Raw genomic sequence first — 23,405 nt, 5'->3', positions numbered from 1 at the left:
TTCATTGACCAAACTTAACTTTCTGTAGGCCAACGATGAGCTTTTTGACTGGAAAACAGCAAGCAGCAACTACGCTGCTTTCAAGCCAGTAGTCTGCTGTGCGGCTCCTTTAAATTGACAAGCACGATTGAACATTCAATGATTTACGTGATGAGCGACTAGAGCGACCAAAGCTGCCACAAATATTTTTTTTTCAGACTTTGCCTCTTTGGAAGCTTCTGGTTTGAACGTACAGTAAGCCAGTAGCAAACACAGCCTGTGGTTGCATAGCACACCCTCCGAACTAGGGAATGAGAGCTGCTTGTTCAGCAGCTAGCTTTAGCGCAAAGCACTGCGCAGCATCTACTGGTGGGCCAGGTAACGTTAGCCAATTCAGACTGAAAGACTGAAAGTTCTGTCAGTGATGGCTATTTTGCTTGTGTATGTATATGATTGCGGCATTTACTAGAGATGTTATTCATTTATATATTGTGACACTGATGCTGTGCATTCAGCGTTTGTAGTAACATAGTATTTATATAGAAGGAGACGAGTTATAGTAAGGGTGGCTCCAGTGTTTCATCAGCCAGGCTTTTAGGGCTGCCTGAAACTGTGCAAAACAATTTAAAAGTCTAACTCCACAGTCCAGTACACTGTTCACGGTCTTTTCAGTTTTCAACAAGCATTTTCTCACATGTCTCACAACGTTTTTAGAAAGGTATTACTGATTTTGCTTTACCTGGACTTTAATAAATGTCCTTTTTAACATGTATTCTTGCCTGTTCACTCAATGACTCACTTGCCTTCTTGCTTCCTCACTAGCTCAGACCCTGTTTTCCTTTCTAACTTATATGTTTCCATACTTTGACACACTGTCATACCGCCCTATTTCCTGTTTGTCTTGAAAAACAAACAAACAAACAAAGAGAAAGGTCACACAGAGAATAAGCAATAATTGGTAAATAAAAAACTGAATTAGGGTAAACTATAACCCCTTGTAAATGCCCATCTTCAGACAATAACTTATATTTAGTTGATTATTTACATTTTAAGAGCTTAACATTTTGTATAGAGCAGGATGGGTTGGTCACCGGGAGTGACACCGATCACATCACACATTGGATCCATTGTTAATATAAAAATATTGATTAGTGCAGCTTTGACATAATCAATACTCTTAAGCCTTGTAGCTAAATGTGAGAAAATTGCAAACTCTAAATACCTTTCACTTTACAAAGTGACTCATTGATGCAGTTGCTAAATGAAGTGAGGTCTTATGACATGAACCACTAAAGCATTGGCTGCAAAAGTGCTTGATTTCCACTGGATGATTATTTTTAATATTTTAAAACATGCGCACAGCTCCATAGCACACCTGCAGGTACATGCACAAACACACAGTACACCTCCTCCAAACAAGTCTCAGCTCACATATTATTAGCTGTCACAACAACGGCTTGCTGTTCTTTTGACCTAACAACCCGATCACAGTAGGTGACACGATGACTCACAGAGTCGGAGGCACCAAACACCACACACTGGTTCACAGCTCCCCAGCTTGCGTCAGCATGATGCCCTATTAACTATTATAGAAGGAAGGAATGAATAACAAAAGGTGATTTGATAAAGTGTTTTTTATCCCTTCACCACGTCTGTACCTTTACCATCTGTAACAAATGATCTGGTTTGACCTTAAAAGCAAAGGAGGAATACCCTGACTATATCATAAATTATAACTCGTATAGAAGGTACAGTGGTGTTCAGACTTTATCATGAGTGAACACTGGATGCACATAATGGAGAAATCTGAGGGATTATTTTAAGCTATGACAAAAAAACTGCAACCAAGGAAATCAAAAGCAAGTTGAGACAGAAAAAATATATCTTACATCAAACTATATATCAGAACCTGAGACATAACAATTTAAAAGTGTCATGGTTTAGAGTGGTTGAAGCAGGAGATAGCTGAGCTTTGTCATAAGGGTTAACTGTATAGCTGCCTAGTAAGCTTCTTTGGAGGGGAAATACCTTAATTGGTAGTCCACTAGCTACGCATTTGAGACTCAGCAGAATTAATGTCCACATTCTCCAAAATATTTGTTCTTTGTAGAGCAACATGGATCTTCTCATGGGTCCAGTCCCATCCCAATACATCTTATTAATTCAAACTTTGAGTCAGATTCTTAAACAAGCAGCTGAAAACATTTATTTGACCACATTCTCGATGATATTTTTATGCCCCAAGCAGGCAATAGCCGTGGCTGGTGGCATTACATTTTCAGGTTGTCTGTCCTATTCTCATGAGTACGATATACATATATACATATGCATGTGGACAGACATAGATGTAAGCTGTAACTTTTTTTTTTTGCTAAGAAAAATACATCTCATTTGATCCAACTTCATATCAGAACCTGAAACATGGTACTGAGAATAGATTTATGTTTATCTTTGGCCAGTATGGGGGTTGAACCCATGACTTTGTCGTTATTATTACCAACGTCTAACCATCTGAGCTAACTGACTCAACTTTCATCTTTTTTGTTGCAAAATTTGTTCCAGAATTATAAGAAACAAAACTGAAAATGCTGGTATTACTGGAGGGCAATGACCTTAATTGGTGGACTGCTTGATTTGCATGTGAGTCCTGGTGGAATTAATGCCAATGCTCTCCATAGCATTTACCTTGTGCAGAGCAAGATACATCCTATTATATCAAGCTTTGCATTGAAAGCTGAGGACACCTTTATTTTCATGTTTGGCTAGTATGGGGATTGAACCCATGACCTTGGCGTTATTAGCACCATGCTCTAACCATCTGAGCTAACTGACCCAATTTGCCTTTGTTTTGTTGGAAAATTCTTTTCCCCCCAAAAAATAGTCTCTCTTTTTGGGTTGTTTAGTTAGAATCAGTTTTTTTTTAGTTTTTTTTTTTTTTTATGCAAAATTCATTTAACAAATTGATAAGCAACAGAGCAAAAAAAAAAAAAAATGCTTGCATTTGGGGTGTTCATGTAGGTGAGGCTACATTCCACATTGCTGTTTGTGGAGGAGAAATGCATCTGTAAACCACATGCCCACATTTTCTTCCAACAAGGCAAGTGCTTTCAACCACGAAGGGACTCGAACCCTCAATCTTCTGATCCGAAGTCAGACGCCTTGTCCATTTGGCCACGTGGTCATGCAAAACTTATTTTTCACAGTTCAAAAGTTGCACAGTTTAGGTGCAGCTGTATGGAACCTAGCTAAGCATTTGTCACAAAAGCAAACTGTATAGGAAGCCAATTTGTTTTTGTGGAGGACTTTCTTGGTAGACCGCTCAATCCAACTCTCTGACTTGCTTTTTGTGATAAACTTTGTTCCAGAATAGATCAGCAACAGAACATAAAATAGGCAAACTGTATAGCTGGTCATTTAGCCTCTGTGGAGGGGAATGACCTTAATTCTTAATTTCTTAAGAAGTATTTTGTCACTAAGTCCCTCCACACGTGGCGCAAAATCAAAACAAAAATTATAAATTGGCAAGCAGACTAAATCTAACAGCTGTTTCAATTTTAGAAATGTTTTAATCTATTCTAATCAACCTTGCTGTACAAACTGTCGTTTAGTTTTCAAGGCGGTATACCTGTATGGATTGATTGTATAACCATCTGAGGTAACCAGACCAACTTTTACTTGTTTTGTTGCAAAATTTGTTCCAGAATAATAAGAAACTAAACAGAAAATGTTGGTAATAGTGGGGGGGGAATGACCTTAATTGGTAGACTACTGGATTAGCATGTGAGTCCTGGTGGAATTAATGCACATGTTTTTCATAGCATTTACATTGTACAGAGCAACATAGATCCTATTATATCAAGCTTTGCATAAAAAAGGTGAGGACCCATTTATTTTTTTAATGTTTGTCCAGTATGGGGATTGAACCCATGACCTTGGTGTTATTAGCACCATGCTCTAACCATCTGAGCTAACCAGCCCAGTTTGCCTTTGTTTTGTTGCAAAATTTGTCCCAAAATTGATGAGAAACAGACAACACGTTGGCCACATGGTGCTGTAAATCTTACTTATCACAGTTCAAAAGTTGCACAGTTTAGCTGCTGTGTGGAACCTAGCTAACCACGCTCTGAACTTACGCTTTATTCTTATTGTTGGTCAATATGATGATTAAACTAATGACTTTGGTGTCCTAGTCTATCCAAGTATGTCAAGTATTGCATTGAAAGCTGAGAACACATTTATTCTTATCTTTGTCCAGTATGGGGATTGAACCCATGACCTTGGTGTTATTAGCACCACGCTCTAACCATCTGAGCTAACCAGCCCAGTTTGCCTTTGTTTTGTTGCAAAATTTGTCCCAAAATTGATGAGAAACAGACAACACAGTGTGTCTTTTTGGGTTGTTTAGTCAGTGTCAGTGTAGGGAAGTTATGTTAACTGATAGACCACTCGCTTTGCATGTGAGACTGAGTGGAATTAATGCTCACATTTTCCTCAATATTTATTTTTTGCAGAGCAACATCTTATGAAAACCTTTGTCTGGTAACCTTTGACATGTAATGCGAGACTCCTTTATTCTCAAAAGTAAAAGAAAAGTCATTGAAAGCACAGGACACATTTGTTTTCATGTTTGGCCAGTATGGGGATTGAACCCATGACCTTGGCATTATTAGCACCATGCTCTAACCATCTGAGCTAACTGGCCCACTTTTTCTTTGTTTTGTTGGAAAATTCGTCCCTAAATTGATAATAGACAGAGAAAAACAGTGTCTATTTTTTGGTTGTTTAGTTATTTTTTGCAAAAATCAATTAACAAGAATGAATAAGCAACAAAGCCGTTGGATTTGGGACATTCATGTAGGCGAGGATACCTTCCAAGTTGCTGTTTGTGGAGGAGGAATTTGTAAACAAGGCAAGAGGCTTCAACCACAAAGGGACTCGAACCCTCAATCTTCTGATCCGAAGTCAGACGCCTTGTCCATTTGGCCACATGGTCCTGCAAAGCTTAACTTTGACAGTTCAAAAGTTGCACAGTTTAGGTGCTGCGTGTCACCTAGTTAAGCATTTGTCACAAAAGCAAACTGTATAGGAGGCCAATTTGTTTCTGTGGAGGACTTGGTAGACCGCTCAATCCAACTCTCTGACTTGCTTTTTGTGATAAACTTTGTTTCAGAATGGATCAGCAACAGAACATAAAATAGGCAAACTGTATAGCTGGTCAGTTAGCTTCTGTGGAGGGGAATGACCTTAATTCTTAATTTCTTAAGAAGTATTTTGTCACCAAATAAAACAAAAAGTTCTGAATTGTCAAGCAGACAGAGGCATCTGAAATGCCATGCTTAACCTAACAGATGCTACAAATTTAGAAATGTTTTAATTAATTCTAATCAACCTTGCTGTACTTGCTGTTTCAAGGTGGTATAACTTCATGGATTGATTGTATATTTTCTATGACAGAGAGTCCACCTGTATTTGTGTTAAAGGGAAAAAGCCACAGCTGATTATAATGACACAAGTAATGTGCAGGATTTCAGTCATTCACTTTAGCAGCTCTCATGATGCTGAAATCAAGCTAAACTGTGGATTTGCATCAGTTGTAGGTGATGTATTTTGGTGGACTTTTGGAATGTTTCATTATACTTTTATACCCACATCTTTACGTACATTGCAGCACTGAACCAAAAGACATTCTTGCTTACCCACAAAACCACCCTGGGTACTGTCAGTGTGTCCTCACATTCTGTTTCCAATTCATTATCAGTGAGGCTGTTCCAGAAAATGCTGCTTGATCACATCACACACTGGTCTCCACTCACTCTGGAGCTTTTGAATCAACTTGTCTCAGTCTGTATATCTTAATCCAGCTGTCCAAGATCATTGGGAATTCTCTTCCAGGGTGGATTTTTGCTTTCAGTGTGACCCAGATTTGACTGTTTGTGTACAGCCTGCAATGAGGAGATCTAATCTCTTGTTTACACGGTGCTACAAATCTAATTTTTGTTTTGTTCTTGTGTAAATCCAGTAAACAGCATTTGCATTTGAACGTGCTGTGTTACCAGTATTCTCTGTGCCGTTTATAAGATGTTTTTTATTTCGTCATTTGCAACCAGAATCTTATGTCATGTTTGTTTAAAGTCATAGACAGGAACTGGTTCAGACAAAAACAATAATAGCAGAATGGTCTGAATTTTAATTGTCTTTCCACTTGCGTAAATGGGAATGATTGTGTCAGCTATGATGTCATGCACTGATGTGCATCAGGTCGCTATGGTTACACCAATCTTGTGATAGTGATGCCCTCAGATTGGATTTCTACATAGGCACCAGGTCTGTGAGGGTGAGCTTAGGGTCTGACAAGTTGGATCCAGTCAATAAGGAATAAAGAACGTGCTTGTTTATATTGTTATGTGTATGAAAAAAGCCACACGTTGAGGTATTGTGTTTTCTCTAAAAAGGTGAAAATCTAATAAAGCATTATCTCATCTTGAATGTGTCTTTTTAGAATATTGCATAAGGCTTTAGACCTTCTCCTAAAGTGTAGGACAAATTTTCCTTTTCACACCAAAACTGTCAGTTCCTGCTTCTCTATATTCAGCTCTGTCCTATATATAGTCTCACTTGATGAGTCTACAATAGCCTGCTTCTTTACATAGTCATACTGATGACCACAGCGTTGTTAGGAGTAATGTTATAAAACAGGCAGCCAGTGTGTCCTCCTCCCATCTGTTCTCTCTCCTCTGTCTCTATTTCTCTGTGTTCCATGACGCAAAGCCTGAGTGGGAGTGGACAAACCTTCTGCTCCCTGAGAGGACTGAGTGGGCCGCCGCCATCCGCTCTGTGCGCACCAGAGATGGAGGCAGAGATGGAAGCAGAGATGAAGGTATATTGTGGGGAGGGGAGGCATTTGAACAACAGTGAGTGGAAGCCTGAGAGAAGGTGACAGTGACTGATACAGAAAAGTAAATAATGGGGATGAATGAGAAACAGGAAAGGGGAGATTGAGGGATATTAAGGATGGGTTTATTGGAGGGAGATGTGGATGAGTGAGAAAATGCAGAGAGAAAGGGAAAGGGTGGGGAGGAGGAGACGGAGGGATGAGAGGCTAATAATGGGGAGATAAGGATAGAAGAGCAGAAGTAGGCGGAAGACACAAACGAGGAAAATAACGGCTGAGGAGAAAAATATGAGGAATTAGAATGGCCTTGAATGACAAATTTACCGGGAAATGATTCTGAGAACAAATGCCTTTCAAATCAGCAATCAATCAGGAATTAAACTGGTGCCAAGGCTGGGGAGTCCAGTCAATGGTATCATTAACATGCACATCACAACACAATGCAAATGCCGCCAGTACTCAAAACAGTGTCATGTAGTTGTTTACATGGTCAGTTTAATTAAAAGCTTCACTTCATTCCTCTCATCCCATCCATATTTCACACTATTATTTAGCTGATTACACTTAATATTTATATTAAGTTATGTTATATTACGTACTCAATTAACTAAGTATTGTTGTTTGTGTACTGTAATCTTACTACTGTCTAATCCCCTTAGGATAGAGGGTATGAAATAATAATAAATTTTCTGTTTCCAAATAGTCTTATTTATTTTCTTAAAGCTAACTTAAACAACATAAAACCAACCAAATAATGTTTAATATTCTGAATTCTTTTAATATTTGCCATTGGTGAATCAATTACAAAAAATTCTGTTAAATGAGGGTAGTCATCCAGGTTAAAGGAAAGCCAATGTAGCAAAAAAAAAAAAAAAAAAAAAAAAAAAAATCCTCCAGAATTATCTAAATGAAAAAAAGAGCTAAAATCTGCTAACATCTAGTCACATATAAAAAACAAAATATGTTTCTATGTGTAAATATATACTTATAATATTCTCATGTGCTTCTCTCTATTACAGCCAGATAGAAATGATAGGTGCTTCTTGCGTTTATGGTCACATGACAACAAATGTGCATGGTTGCTCAGAAAGACAGGGTGAGTCAGTTTACCCAGTGACTCATCTTACCCCACTCTCCCCTGCTGACGCTTGGTCAGTGGCTCTCAGCATCAAAATATGACATTGTAGGTACCCCTCCTGGGTCAGTTTTAGACGCTTAAGGACTTACCCTCATTACATGCATTGTGTCTTTTCTAAAATATACTTCTGCTTTCACAAGATATGTACAGTTTAGATGCCTACAGTCTCTTTTAAAATAAAACTTAGAACGTAAGTAAAACAGTTTTTAGGTTTACTTCCTTAAGGAAGAACAGAACTTGGTTAGGTTTAAACGTATGTTATATAGGCTAACATATGTCACTAGCATAGTATGTATATCACTAGCACATGTTGATATTGGAATAACTTTTGGTTTCACCCGGGACATGAACAGGGTGGACCTGGATAAAAGTCCAGAGTTTGTTTGACCCATGCACCAACCCTGCCATCCAACCTATGCAGACTTTCTTTATACAACTAAAGTTGCCCAAAGTGTCAAAAAATGTTGTGACTGCAGAGATAGGTGTTAATTCTTCAGGTTTGTCACAAGTGTCAAACTCTGGAGATGAAAAATGAAGCTAACATGGAAGTGCCAAAAACTGCAGTTCTTTAAACAGCCACTTGAGGCTGGCTCCAGAACCGAGTCAATTCCCATAGACCCCCATGCTAAAATGCCAAACTTCACAGCAGATATAATAATAAGCATGCATACATCCTTGTACAAAAAATGCTTTTGGTCTGCATAGCTAATTTCCCCCTGTCATGACAACTGTATGGAGGCTGATTTTTTTTTCTTTATAGAACTCACCCATTTCCATGTTATAAAGCCTTAAATGAAGCAATAATAAGGGTGGGCTGCTTTGAATGACGTCTACAGATAGTGTCCTTAGGCTCTCAATCAGAGCCAGCCCTTGCTCCTCCACAGCTCCACCCACTCGTCAAAATATGGTCACTTCTGGCTCCACTAAAACCAAGATGTAACCGCCAAAAATGGCAAACTCAAGGCTCACTAATAAATGATGTAATGGTAACTACTTCCATTATTTTTATACAGTCTAAGGTTTGTCACCGTAAATGACACCTTTCATATGCCACATAGTTCATCCATTGCTAATACAAGAATATTGGCTAGAGCAGCTTACAGTGATTCATTATTTTACTTAATAACTGGGAAGTAACGACTTATATTGAGTTATTCGTTATTTGGCCCTAACTGACCACCATAAACTTTTGGGTGACCACTAAGTTGCATCAATACTGATAGAGCTGATCTCTTTCTACATATTTGAGCAAACATAATCCTGTTATCTTACACACCTTTTGACATTTTGTGTCACAATACAGTAAAAACATCACATCATATTAAATATTGCTTTTAAATAATATTGTTTTACACAGTTGCTTTCGGTAAAACAATATAAAGTCATGCATTAATGGTCCTCGTAGTGACCTCTGTCTATTTTTTGATCCCTCCCTCTCCTCCTGCCTTCTGCTGCTTATCTTTAGTAACTCAATCCCCCTCATGGTCCATCGGTGGCTATTTTACAATTTGGCTAAATCCAGCTCTGAGGTAACAAGTGACACCTTCTGTTTCCATGCTTCCGGTCGCTAGGCAACCTCAGCAATTATGCCACTGCCAAGAGAGGAAAGGGAGGAAGTAGCACCTCGAGGCCCCCTGCCTCCGTTAATCTTGGCCGCGGCCGGTCAGGCTTCATCTCCATCTAAGTGCAGTGCTTCCATACCAAGCCAGTGACGAGGGCCGTTGGAGCATGCTGTGTTTCCTACTGCTCTCATTAAATCAGCTCTCTTTCCTGTGTTATAGAGATGCATTTGTCTGGTAAGGACGTCTATGAGGAAGTCAGTGATTGCACCAAAACACTCTGCTGCCCTCTGTTGTTCTTTACGGTTTAATAATGAATCACTGAATTGTTGCAATGAGATGTTGAAAAATAATTCTTTCAATAATTATCATCATAATTTCAGAGCGCAAGCCACATAAACCACACAAGGCAGATTAAAATCAGTGAGAAAATCAAATTAAGAACGGAAATAAGAATGAAAAGACATTAACTGGACCACAGTCAAACAGGTGAAATAAATTACAGTAGTTTAAGACAAAGTAAATAAAGAAATTGGAAATGTTATGCTTAATGTTGGCTCAGGTAGCCTTATTTCCTGTCAGCAAAGGCTCGGTCTCCTCCAATTGTAAACTGGAACTCCAAGACCTTCACCCAAGGATCTCAAGCTATAGAACCAGACTCATGTGTAGTACTCTCACATAGCCAGACCTATCTTCACAGTGCTGCATCAATGCTAGAGAAATGTCTGGAAACATTCATTATCATCTGGTATAGGGGGAAAAATGCCGTGGGTTGTTTGTATTTCTCTTAAGCAATTACAGTCATCTTAGACGGTGCTAAGCCAATACATGGCAAAATGGTAGAACGCAAATAGTCAAAGGAGAGGAGAATGTTGGCTGAAAGCTTATTCCAACAGTGTGTCAGACTAATGTGGGACCAAAAGGTCAGAAATACAGCAAAAAGTTGGAGAGCCTTAAATGAATAAGATCTTACAATCAATCCCAAAGGACAATAAGAGAAAGTCTGGCTAAAAGGGTTGTTGTGGTCACAACTCCTACAGCTGTATACTGCATATTCCCCATATGGCAAATGAAAAGGAACTTAATCTACCACACAGAATCAACCATCTTTGCTTTAACTTCTTAGGTGGCACGCTGGTTGGCCAGTCATTAGAATCTTATGTTGCATGGCTGAACCTTGTTCAAACCCACAGAACCGATTCTGAGATCCCAAAGTTTCCACAGACACAAAACATGTCTGCACTTTGGAGAATGAGTAAGAATAGTTACATTTAATGGAATGATGCAGCCATAAGAAAACACAGAGTCTCAGGTTTGAATATTTTGTGGTATAAAGCTTCAGTGAGCTATACATGATACTGTCAGCAGTGGGACAAAAAAAGTAAATAGTTGATTCTTTACTCAAGTAAATGTAGCTATACCAAAATATACAGATATTCTACTATAAGTAAATATTCCTAATCTGGTTTAAAGGTTTAGTGCCAATGGTCTTGTCTAGCATCAGTGGGCAGCTGTGGCTCAGAGGTAGAGTAGGTCATCGACCATTCTCGGAACCCATTGGCTGTATTCGGTGTCTGACTTCCGGCAGATGGCGATACAGCCTCTGGGGGCAGATCCCTGATTTTTTTGGCATTCCAGTTTGATTTGGGCGGAGGAGTTATATATAAGTAAATATGCTGAACCATTGCGATGGGTTCAGAGTTTGCAGTGATGCCAATTATGTTCGGCCTCGTTAGTTCACTGCACAGACCGTTTAACCTGGCAACAGCTGCAGCCGGCTCAAACGTGATTGGTCAATATCACGCGGCCTAATAACAGCCTAATAACAGCCTACAACCGTAAACCAGGGCTCTTCTGCTCTTCTTCCGGAGGCAAGATTTCCAGGGTTTGCCTACAGACTCTACATTCACTGAATGTAAAATCTGTATATAGAAACTACTCATCGACTAATCGGAAGATCAACGGTTCGATCCTCCTCCAGTCAGCATATCGAAGTATCCTTGAGCAAGAAACCTAACCTGAAATTGCTCCTGATGGCTGTTCCATTGGTGTGTGAGTGTGTTAAAAACTGAGTAGCAGGTGGCACCTTGTATGGTAGCCTCGTCCACCAGTGTGTGAATAGGTGAATGTGTCTCGTGGTGAAAAATGCGCTTTGAGTGGTCAGATGACTAGAAAGGCAGTACACAAGTGCAGGTCCATTTACCATCCATTTAAGGCCCATTTATGCTCCCTTTACGTACGAAAATGTATACCTCCGTTTCAAACGATGTTACCGTCATTGCCCACATACTTCCGTGCACCCTTTACGTTGGCATGGATGTTAACCAATATATCCACCAGGAGGCAGCTCAGCGTCAAAAGTTTATGACAACAACAAACTCAGAAACAAACATGGCGACTGTGGAGGTGATATTGATAATGTACCTCTTGCATAAAAGACAAAAACAGAGGCAACGTTGTAGGAGGCAGTGGTCGGTGAGGCCATTAAATACATCGTGACTGGAGGACGGAGAATTCTTTTCTCTAGTACTGCCGATGAGAGAAATTTAATTGTTATTTCTTCTTCGTGCCTCACTAGAGCTACGTATCGGGTAGTGACAGCAACACTGCCCCCACGGTTCCCGGTGGTACTGCTCCGTTTGGCTCGTGTCCATAAGCTTTATGGAAATGTGCAGAAATACAGACGAAATGAACGCGGAGCACGGATACAAGGCTCCATCCGTATCCGGATCCGTATTTAACGTTGAGCATAAATGGGCCTTTACTGGAAAGGCTGCAACCAACGTAAACTTCTTCCATGTGTCATACATGTAGGAGAACTACAGTGGGCGATGTGAAAACGCCAATGGCCCTATCTAGAGCCAGTGTTTGGTTTGCCTGTTAGTGTCGAAACCACATGGCAGACTTTTTGGAAGAGGACCAGATATGTATGTACATATTAATGACTCATTCTAAGCTAACAAAACCATGACTCTTAGTTTCAGGTGATTAAAAACTAATGGAAACATAATTATGAATAATATTTTCTATTTCTGCCAATATATCCCCCTGAATCCTACATTCTGGACCTTTAGGTTAAAGTACAGAATTATTGTCTGCAAAATGTACTTCAGGGATCAAAAGTGAAAGTAGTCATTATGCAAAAATGACACCTTAATAGAGTTATTATATATTATATTACTGGCAGCAGTGGAAGACATATTCATATTCTACTTCCAGACATATACAGTTTAATTACTCATTATTGCAGCAGAGTGGCTCCTGCCTGTTGTTGATGACATTCAGCAGCATTTTAATATTGTAGCTCGTCAAGAGGGAGCACATTTTTATAACTTTATATGCTGTACATCATATTTTATAGACTTATCATGAATGCTGTCACATGAATGTAGTGGAGTAATAATATGAAGTTGCAAATGAAATATGCAAAGTAAATGTACTTGTTTACCCTCTGAAAACCTCAACCTTGATGCTAATAAATAAGTGTTTTTGTTTTACATTCTGTGGAAACTGAACTGAATAAATTCTGTATGTTTATATAGTCTTTATGATGTTACCTTTAGCCTATGAGAACTTAGAGTACACTGAATGAGAGAAATCTATCTAAAGTGTTCATGTTTGAATTTATCATAGAGCAAGTAATCAGTTCCCTAATAAAAACATTGTACATTGCCGAGCTTTTAGACCAAACAAAGCTTCTACCAGCAATCGAAAATCAGTTACACTCTTTCAGGTCATCATGACCTGGTGGTGGATATATAGTACACAATGATCCACCGTGTTGACGTAGTCAGACAGCAATTTCACATTAATCTGACCTTTGAAACAGACAGCAGGACATGAATCAAGCCTGTTTTCCCAGAGAGAGATGCTGTATTTTCCATTCAGAGTTTCAACACACTTCGTTCCACAAGAATGGACATGGCTGGAATAATTCTCAAACAGAAGCACGCTGCAGAGGAAAATGTGCTGCTAAAGGCCAGCATGGTGTGGAAAAGGTTGCACATGTATATTTAAATAGGCACCCCTGGAGAGAGAGATTTCTAGCAAGGTGTCACTGTAGGCAAACATTTACCTCTCAAGTTAAAACAAACTAAAATGGACCCCAGTAAAGGATTGTAGATTAAAGCTGTATTGTTCAGATGGAAATGTTCCTCGTTGATGTCATGTGTGACAGATCATCGACATTGTTTAGTGCACAAGACCAACTTGTGGTCAAAGAAGTTATCTTTAGTAACAGTGTCTGCATCAGCTGTTTGAACTGCAACTGACATCATCAGTTCCATTTTTTCCTCTGTAGTCATCAAAAACCTCTGGTCATTCAGAGTTTCAAATCATGACTTCATATCTTCATGTGATCTGTTTATGCATCTTGTCATCCTTGCTACCCACCATGTAACAGCATAAAGGGATATTTTATTCTGGAAAAGCATGTGTTGCCTTTTTTTAATCATTATCTATGACATCTGTGAGTTTGTTTTGGGTCAACACACATGGTGTTACATCTTAATATGGCATATGCTGTGTTTTAATGAAGCCTTTTAGTAGTAGTTAGTCAATATCATATGTTGTTGTTGTTTGTTCAATCGGCACACAAACAATAATATGAAAGTGAAAATTTTTAGTTTTAGGTGGAGTTATAATTGAGAAAAAATATGAATTTTCCCAAAAAGTGAAGCTTCCCCTTGAAATTAAGAGTCTACATAAAGGAGAACAATATATTGCCATGTGTATTATATAGACTGTAAAGCAGCCATTTAATACCTTCATATTACAGTACAGTATTTTACATGCACATACAGAGGAAGTGGCTAAGTTCATATATTAACCTTTTAACAAACAGTAGTTTGAAATGTCATAGTGTCTCTTTCTGTCAAATATCTTGAGGCCATTTGTGTGCATTTCCTAATAGAGATTATGTTGTATGATGGTTGGAAAACCCTGAATTGTATTTCCCCACCAAGATTCTCCAAATTTAAGATATTTTAAGCAGCTACAATTACTATTTTTCTGGTCATGCAAGCAACTTGTTTCTATGGATAATGATGTTGGTCTGTCAGTTGGTTCGCTGGTCCACCACTTTGATCCAGACTGGAATAACTCAGCATCTATGGATTGCTGTAAAACTTGGTACAGATTTTGAGGACTAATCTCACTATTTAAAGTGATCACCTGACTAGCGCCTCCAGGTATCAGGCTGACATTTTTATGTTTTAGTGAAATGTCTCAACAGTCATTTGATGGATTGCTATAAAAGTGGTGCGGATATCCAGCGGGCCCATCAGCAAAAAACATAAAACAAAAAAGCCTAATGACTTTGGCGATCCCTTGGCTTTCCACCTGGAGACATCATCAAAAAGAAATTTTAATGTTAGTATATTAAAATAAGAAGTTTAGCTAAACTGTGTGTCACGGGTTTTACAGTATGAACTATTTATTTTTGATTCAGCAGTTAATTTATCGAGGATCTTCTGTGCAATACTCTTAAAAAAAGTTAAGGGCAATTGTCACTTTGCCTCAAACGTAGTTATTACATTGCATTTCTGCACCAGTCTGAATATCATCTAACTTAAAAGGACAGCTCACCCCAATATCAAAATACACATTTTCTCTCTTACCTGTAGGGCTGTTTATCAAAATAGATTGTTTTGGTGTGAGTTACCGAGCGTTCGTGATATCGGCCATGGAGATGTCGGCCTTCTATCCACTATATTTGAACTATATGGCACTCGCCTTGTGTTGCTCAAAGCGCTAGTAAATACATTTGAAAAACTCAACAGCAATGTCTCTTTCCAGAAATCATGACCTGGTAGCTCAAGATAATCCACAGATCTTGTTGTAAGCAGTTTCATGTAGGAGCTATTTTCTTTCTACCGAACTGCACCCGCCAACCATATCACCGCGCAGAAGGAAGTGTGCATCTATTCATGGAGAAGAGGGTCATGCTCATGATAGCAAGAGATGTAGACATTAAAGGGATAGTGCACCCAAACATGAAAATTCAGCCATTATCTACTCACCCTCATGCCGATGGAGGCTCAGATGAAGTTTCAGAGTCCTCACAACACTTGCGGAGATCCAAGGGGAGATGGGGTAGCAACACAACTCCACCTAATGAAGGCTTATGGCGCCCCAGATTCAAATGTCCAAAAACACATAACTGAAACCACAAAATATCTCCATACTGCTCGTCCGTAGTGATCCAAGTGTCCTGAAGCCCCGACATAAAAAGTTGTTTGGAAAAACGTCGTTTGAACTCTGTTTTAGCCTCACTGTAGCCTGCAGCTCTAACTGCCTCTTTGTGCACCATGGTCACATGTGAGCGCTTGTGTGTTGCTACCCCCTCTCCCCTGGGATCTCCGCAAGTGATGTGAGGACTCTAAAACTTCACCTGAGCCTCTCTTGGCATATGGGTGAGTAGATAATGGCTGAATTTTCATTTTTGGGTGCACTATCCCTTTAACAGCTGAGCCGTAGCATTAGCTAGCTCAGTGGTGCTAGGTGAGCTAGCAGATAGTAGCACGCTTCCTTCTGCACAGTGATATGGTTGGTGGGTGTAGTTTGGTAGAAGGAGAAACTGCTCACAACAAGGTCTCTGGATTACCTTGGGTAACTCTGATTTCCGCAGCGAGACGTTGCGGTCATTTACTCTATTTTTTTGGCGCTTTGAGCACCACAAGCTAAGTATTATCTAGTTACATTATATTGGAGAGAAGGCAGACATGTCTACGCCAATATCTCCAACACTCGGCAGCTCACACTAAAACAATCTAGATTAATAAATAGCACCAAAAATAAGAGGAAAATATGCAGTTTTTTAATAACTGGGTGAACTGTCCCTTTAAGACATAAAGGTGACATCCATTCGTTTTTTATTGTTGCACATAAAATGTACAATGAATTGCAAGTTTGTCCAACAAAACACAAGAAATATGCCACAGTAAAATACTGAAAAAAATATTGAACATTTATAATCATGCTGTGAGTTATTTTCCGTGGGATAAAAAAAGGTAACATACTGGTTTACATGTGGTATGTATGACCTGGAGTTTATGTTTTTGAAATATGTTGCAAATGAATAAAATGAGCTCATTTGATTTTGCTTCTTGATATGAGCAGCTATACCCAAATATGAATATAGATGTTTATCATCAGTGAAGAGGTTGCAGTTTTAAAACATTCATTCTTTCATTCAGCTGGGGAGAAAAATCATATCATGTCTAAATTTGACAGTCATTCTTCCTGTAAGGGTGTGTTGCCACAGGCCAAGTGCGCTGTTGTGTAAACAAGACCTGTGAAGCAATGGGAGAGAGAACCAGAGAGTGAGACAAGCATTGCGTAAGGAAGCTTGTGCTTTGAGTTTTTTGTTTTTTGTTTATTTAAACACAGTGAAGAGAAAATAGCAGCATGGGAGACTAAAAGTAACCTCTCCACCACAGATGGCCCCCACGCTTTCCGCCAGTGGGTCAGTGGGTGAGGGAAGAGTGGAGGGGAGTGGAGGCGAGAGGAGAGGCTATGGCCGCACGCCGCTATCCAGGGGAGAGTGTGGGCGACGCGGGCAGCAGGAAAGAGAAAGACAAGGACTTCCAAGGCCAAGTGGGCCGAGGTTTGCAGTATACACTGCTAAAAACAGACGTGATGACGCTCAGAGGTCAGCCGACTGATTTGTCATCGGCTATTTCAGCATTGTTAAACAACTGACGAGGGAGAGGGAAAAATGTTGACATCACTGGTGCGTGCTCACATCACTTCTTGCCCCCGCATTCTTCCGATTGTGTAATCATCAAGGCACAGAAATCTAACACTGTTTCCTGGATTTAAGGTTGTGCCATATTTGGTAACAGGACAATCAGAGTGGCTGAATACTTGTGTCATAGCATCACCCTTAGGTAGGTTCTGGTCCTGCTTCTGGTCAGAGTGTTTCACCCCTCTCCTCTCCTCTCCTCTCCTCTCCTCTCCTCTCCTCTCCTCTCCTCTCCTCTCTCCTGTGTCTGATCTGTCTGAATCATGCTACAGTGTCCAGTAAAGCCTCATACATAAACTATGAATAACTCTGATGAGCCAGTGGTGAACTTTGCGATGAACTCTTACTAAAACATCTCTTACGTACAGCGGAATTCTTTAGACATTAGACACTGATGTACGGTAAGCCTCGATTGAGGAAGAGAGAAACATTTCTAACTTTTGACCTTTGACAGGAAACACTGGTTCCACCCTGTAATGCAATGTTAGGATTAAACACATGATGCACTTTTATCTTTGTGTCACAGAAGAATGAACAAACACCTCTCACACCCCTGCTCTTTATAAACACTTCCTACAGTAACACGTAGAACCTGCTCAACCTACGTTCCACATGTGCAGTATCAGTGAGCTGCCAGCAGAGAGCAAACAAGACTGCTGCTTACACTGTAGCTATGACTAAAAGTCAGTCACTCAACAAATTCCAACTCCCCCAATACACCATTGCTATTTCAGTAATGTCTTGGATGTGGTTGAGGTAAGCATTAAAGCGTGATGTAAACCCCTGACCTTCTTTATGTTATATAGGGGCTCTACCTAAACTTGAGCCTCTCTATCAAATCTAGTTTTACCACCTTAAAAATTTCAGGTGATGCTGCATATTTCTATAAACATTTGTGTTAGTCACAAACAGCAAAATAGGGGTTACTTATGTAGAAGGAGGAACACATGCAACACCGTTATGTAATCAAATTACAAAATAAATGTAATTATTTTCGGTAAAAAACTTGAATGTAGAATATAACATTCATTCTGTTGCTTTTCGTCATGCAGAAAACCTTCTTATGCCATATTTCTGAACAAAGAACTGTATCCACATCCAGACCATATCCATAAAGAATGGACGTAGCTACTGTGACATCACCGGTTTGTGGACTCCTGTTTTGAAGCCTTATGTTTGACATTATGGCTGTCACTATCTTGGGTTTTTGGAGCCGGGAGTGACCATATAAGGGCGAGAGGCTGGTGCAGTGGAGGAGCGAGGGATGGAGCTGACTGAGACAGCCTGTCACTCAAAGTGACCCTCTCATAATTACTTGTAACTGACTGATAAATGGGTGAGTTATATAAAAATTCACCCCCTGTATAGTTGTCATGAATGGGCAAATTAGCCACTGAGACCAGCACCGTTTTTTGTATCAGGCTGTAAACATGTTCACTTATGCTATAAAGTTTGGCATGTTAACATGGGGGTCTATGAGGATGGACTGGCTTCTGGAGCCAGCCTCAAGTGGCCATTAGAGGAATTGCAGTTTTTCCCCACTTTCGTGTTGGCCTCATTTTTCAGCCTGCTGTTTTGTCCATACAGGCTTCATTTATTATATTTGGTAGTATCAAATTTTGAGTGTTGTTTTTGATTGGTTCTCTTGTTTGAATTGGCACACCTCTCGTCTGCCATACCTGCATACAGCTTACCACGCCATGTCATCAGACAAGGATACCTGAGGTTTACACTGCCTTGTTTAAATTTATGTTTGTGGGACTTGTCAGCTTTATTGCCGTATTCTAAACATCTGTTAGATAAGTAATCAAGAAGTAATCCAATGTAATAAGTTATATTTGAAAATAGTTACACTATTCATTACATTTTTGACAGGGTATCTAGTAATCTGTAACCTATTACTATTACTTATTTCAAAAGTAGCCTTACCTTCCCAAAACTGCTGGTTAGTATCTAGCAGCGATATAATGGAGGGATATGCAGGTATATTTTGTATACCCACCTCTTTTTCTGGCTGTTGACGGAATATCCACCTATTAGCCAAAAAGCCATTGGACTATACAGGAGAGTATACCCAATTCATCCTTGGTAAACCATCCATCTACATAGTAGTACACCCACTTCATCAACTACCAATGCACCACTTGTATCCAGAGTCCTTTTTACACAGAGATTGTGCTACAGGGCCGCTACAAAGTCCCTTCTTTATGCCACCTTTGCATTTTACAAAGAGCCAAATGACAGTGGGACGGTGTGTGATGTTATATTGCATGCCAGTGTTGCAGAATCAAAAGAGGCATGTTGGACATGACGTGTAACAGTGCCGATCTCTGGTGTAACATAAAACATATATGTCAGCACCGCTTGGTAAACAATGACAATGGAATAGCAACCATATCACATATGGCGGCCAATCTCGTCCTCTGCTTGGAGGGTAAGGAGCTCACAGACATCATTGTTTTTGCAATTTGTGGACATTTTCGGCAGCTGTTCTGTTTCTTTGAGCTAGCTGCTAACAGCTTTATAGATCTCCTGCTGTGGGCTGCACATATAACACGTCATCAAAATGTCACATCTGCACCACCCATGATTCCATCCTGCTGGCTGTCCTGTTTATACAGACATTGTTTCAGCGCTGTTACTATGTCTATAGTATCAGCCTCTCATTGGGCGGAACGAGCCACCCGCTGAAGTCCCGCCCTACCACCTCCGGTTGCAGTTTTAAACACGTCCTTTACTAACTTTTGCTGTGTTTGATCTTGCAGGGATGTAGCCATTTTTCTGCCAAGGTTCGCGTCCTGTAGGCGATATTTTTGTGGGCGTGTTACACCAAAACCTGTTTCACCCCCCCCGGCAATATTTTTGCAAGCGCACCGTTGCTGTGGCACCACCAAGAATGACTGTGATTGGTTGAAAGAAATACAAGCAGCCGGGGCGTTTTTTTCTCCAATCTTAAAGTGAGAGTCGGCCTAGCCAGGTGAGCGAGACTACTATGTCTGATGCCAACTTTAAGTCAAGTCAACTCTAATCCCCCATTCCACGATTGTACCTTTTGTACATAACGGTACATTACTCCTATGGTCCAAGACAGTCCAAAAAATCTTAGTAAACATGAACAACTCTCTCCCAAATCCAAAAACTGGAGTGCAAGGTATGAAGTCTGGAACTACTCCATAGACAGTAAATTCGGAAAGATGTTATTGATGACATTGAAAGCACTGAAGGACTTTATACTTGATTACATCACAAGTTTGAGACTTACTTCTCTGGTTTCTAGCTTGAGAAAGAGTAGCTCACTTCCCTAAACCATGGAAATAACATTGAAATTCTTAATTTAGGAGGTGTTCCCCTTAAATTCAAATGACTTCCATTCTTCAGAGAGACTTGTAATAATGTCTTATGACCCCATTAAAGTATGCAGTTACATATAATATAGATTTTACTGTATTTTTAAATCATGCAGTATTTTCAAAAGAATAAACCATTACGCTTACAGTTACAGTGTTTACTTCAGGACAACCACATCCAAAGTCGAGAGGTCATCTTAGTAACAATAACTTCAACTATACCATCCACCTCCACTATATACCCACACAATGCTGTTCAAAGGATTTGTGACTCAATCGAGGATCTACTCTTTGATGTAATCCAGTTATTCCTTGCCTCTACAAAAATAAAATGCTGCCCTCATGTGGCCAAAAATGTGAAGACAACAACCACCAAAATGAGTCAAGCAGCTCTTTGTTTCTGACTAAATGACATGACATGGACAACACATGATCATATCTACGGTGTACTTTTTCTATTGTCATGATTTTGGGCAGTTTATATTATATATCAGGTTACACAGGGCCTTGGGTATTGTTGCTATATTCAGCGGCAAATTGGATTTGGATTGAGTTTGACCTGGAGCCAAGCCACAGGTTCCTTGGAAAGTTAACCAGGTCATTGACCGGAGGTGTTAAGAGAGAAAGCCTCTCACACACGAACGAGTGAGCCAGGAGCTTTTAAAGGCATAGTATTCTGTTTTTATGTTCAGCTGCAACAGAGAAATGAGCAGTGGCAAAACTAGTGAAAAGTGAAGTTACTGTAATGAATCTAATAAGCTGATTTTACATTTACAGCTGCAAGTTTTGGAATAGCCACAAGAAGTGCTGGGTTAGAAAGCATGAACAGTGACAACCACCATGGTTGAAAGAAAAACGGGACATGTGTTGATTACTTTGTATAATGTTTACAAGTGTAATGAAATGCAAAATGTAGTTTTTGGAGAAGTATACACATTTTTACATGCATGTTTTCTTTTTTTACCCAAAGAAAATTTTGGAAAACAAATGCAGCTGCAGTGCAGGACATGCATGCAACATATGCACACTTGCAATAACATCGTGGACTAGACAGTGGTTGCAAAGAATGACATCATTGAAACTGGATGCCCCACTTACACCAATTATACCTGACATGCTCTCCCTCTTCACATCTCTCTGTCTCACTCTGTGTTTCTCTGGTTGCATGAGGGGGGGTCTGGTTGTTGTTGGCCACCGGAATGGCCGGGACGCCACATGACGGAGAGCACCACAAATGGAAATATTAATTCAGATTTGGATAGATTTTCTGTCCTTGAAACTGCAGCACTTGCAGCTATTTAAAGCATCCAGTGTGTTTATATACTTGAGTAAAAGGAATGGTCTCTTTGTTCTGCTTGTATTTGGCAATATGCTGCATAACTTTGGTTAATACAGTAAAAATCAGCCAGAAAGAACACACAACTGTGAACGTTTTTCATGTTGTCATGATGTCACAGTTCCCAGAATTTACACACGTGGTAACATTTAGCCTTAATGACTCCCACAGTGTCTTTATTTTCATAACTGTCTACACTGTACCCTGAGACAGTATAAAGTTGAATTAAATGATGATGACAATATTCAAAGAGAAAACAAGACTTTGCTTGGTCTTACAGAAAAGTTAAATGTATCATTGATGTAAATACATGAAAACAATAATGGACATAAACACAATTTGTTTTTAAAAACAAATGTCCCTCTGACAGGCAGGATCATTTGGGTGCATTTTTGTTTTATGTTGAGTTTATGTCACAAGCTCATCATAATGAACTGCAGTGGTGGGAACATAACCAAGTGCAAAGTGTGTAAGGTAATTGTATGTCAGTGGTTCCCAACCTGTGGATCCTGAACCACACTATGGGTCGCCAAAGTTTCACAGGGGATCGTGAGGCCTTCTTGATTTTAAAGGGTGTAAGACAACATTAAATAAAAAGATACAGTAGGCCTATGTCTCAGCATTTTATTCATTTCTGTGAAGACAACTAAAGGTTGGATTATTATATATGATATGAACAAGATAAGGGCATGACGAAGATCTGAACACACGCTATATTCACAGAGCCTTCACTCTCTGCTAAACAGCCTGGTCCTGCACCAGAGAAGTACACAGTTAACCAACAACCAAAGAGCTAACAAAACAAAGGCTAAGCGCCAGGGAGAAGACAACACTGAATTTGTCTAAATGGAAGCCCATTAGTATGTATAAAAAAGAGAATTGTCTTACAAGTTATTAACAATGACAGATAAACTCATCTTTGATGCAATATTCACAAGAAAAATTCTTCCATTTCACTCATTTTACACAATTTTCCTGCAGTTACTGCATTCACTGTTTGGGTTAATTGTACAGCTTATTAGCTGTCCTGTACTGTTATTGTTATGCATTGAATATAAGATGAATTATCTACAAAATATGTCACTTGGTCAGGGGTCGTCTGTTTACTCAATGATAGAAAAGGGATCCCCTAAGGAAAAAGGTTGGGAACCACTGTTGTATATTATTTCTTTTCCATGTGAATTGATATCTATACATACAATTAAGTATGGAACACCAGACTTTTGACTCCACAGTTGCAGCTACAGTTAGGAACTTACATACAAAACATACACTGTAGACCCCAATTCATTCACTCAACTTAATTTTTTTTGGAAACCGCTTGCACTCAAAACTTTTAGTTTACTGCAATATGGTAACATAAAAGTTTTGAGTATACCGGACACAATATAAGTGTGTCAAATGACCCTT

General features: G+C 39.5%; 6 non-coding genes across 6 annotated transcripts; all 6 read right to left on the bottom strand.

Annotated features, from left to right (window-relative positions):
* Positions 1-2,738: 2,738 nt before the first annotated feature.
* Positions 2,739-2,812, bottom strand: trnai-aau (transfer RNA isoleucine (anticodon AAU)). The gene has a single exon. It is a non-coding gene; the product is annotated as a tRNA-Ile (tRNA).
* Positions 2,813-3,087: 275 nt separating this feature from the next.
* trnar-ucg (transfer RNA arginine (anticodon UCG)) lies at positions 3,088-3,160 on the bottom strand. The gene has a single exon. It is a non-coding gene; the product is annotated as a tRNA-Arg (tRNA).
* A 722-nt stretch (positions 3,161-3,882) lies between these two features.
* On the bottom strand, positions 3,883-3,956 carry trnai-aau (transfer RNA isoleucine (anticodon AAU)). The gene has a single exon. It is a non-coding gene; the product is annotated as a tRNA-Ile (tRNA).
* A 271-nt stretch (positions 3,957-4,227) lies between these two features.
* trnai-aau (transfer RNA isoleucine (anticodon AAU)) lies at positions 4,228-4,301 on the bottom strand. Its single transcript has one exon. It is a non-coding gene; the product is annotated as a tRNA-Ile (tRNA).
* Positions 4,302-4,607: 306 nt separating this feature from the next.
* On the bottom strand, positions 4,608-4,681 carry trnai-aau (transfer RNA isoleucine (anticodon AAU)). Its single transcript has one exon. It is a non-coding gene; the product is annotated as a tRNA-Ile (tRNA).
* Positions 4,682-4,899: 218 nt separating this feature from the next.
* On the bottom strand, positions 4,900-4,972 carry trnar-ucg (transfer RNA arginine (anticodon UCG)). The gene has a single exon. It is a non-coding gene; the product is annotated as a tRNA-Arg (tRNA).
* Positions 4,973-23,405: the final 18,433 nt, after the last annotated feature.

Source organism: Epinephelus fuscoguttatus, linkage group LG14 (assembly GCF_011397635.1).
Source record: "Epinephelus fuscoguttatus linkage group LG14, E.fuscoguttatus.final_Chr_v1".
Taxonomy (NCBI): domain Eukaryota; kingdom Metazoa; phylum Chordata; class Actinopteri; order Perciformes; family Serranidae; genus Epinephelus; species Epinephelus fuscoguttatus.
This window is presented reverse-complemented; position numbering and strand designations above follow the sequence as displayed.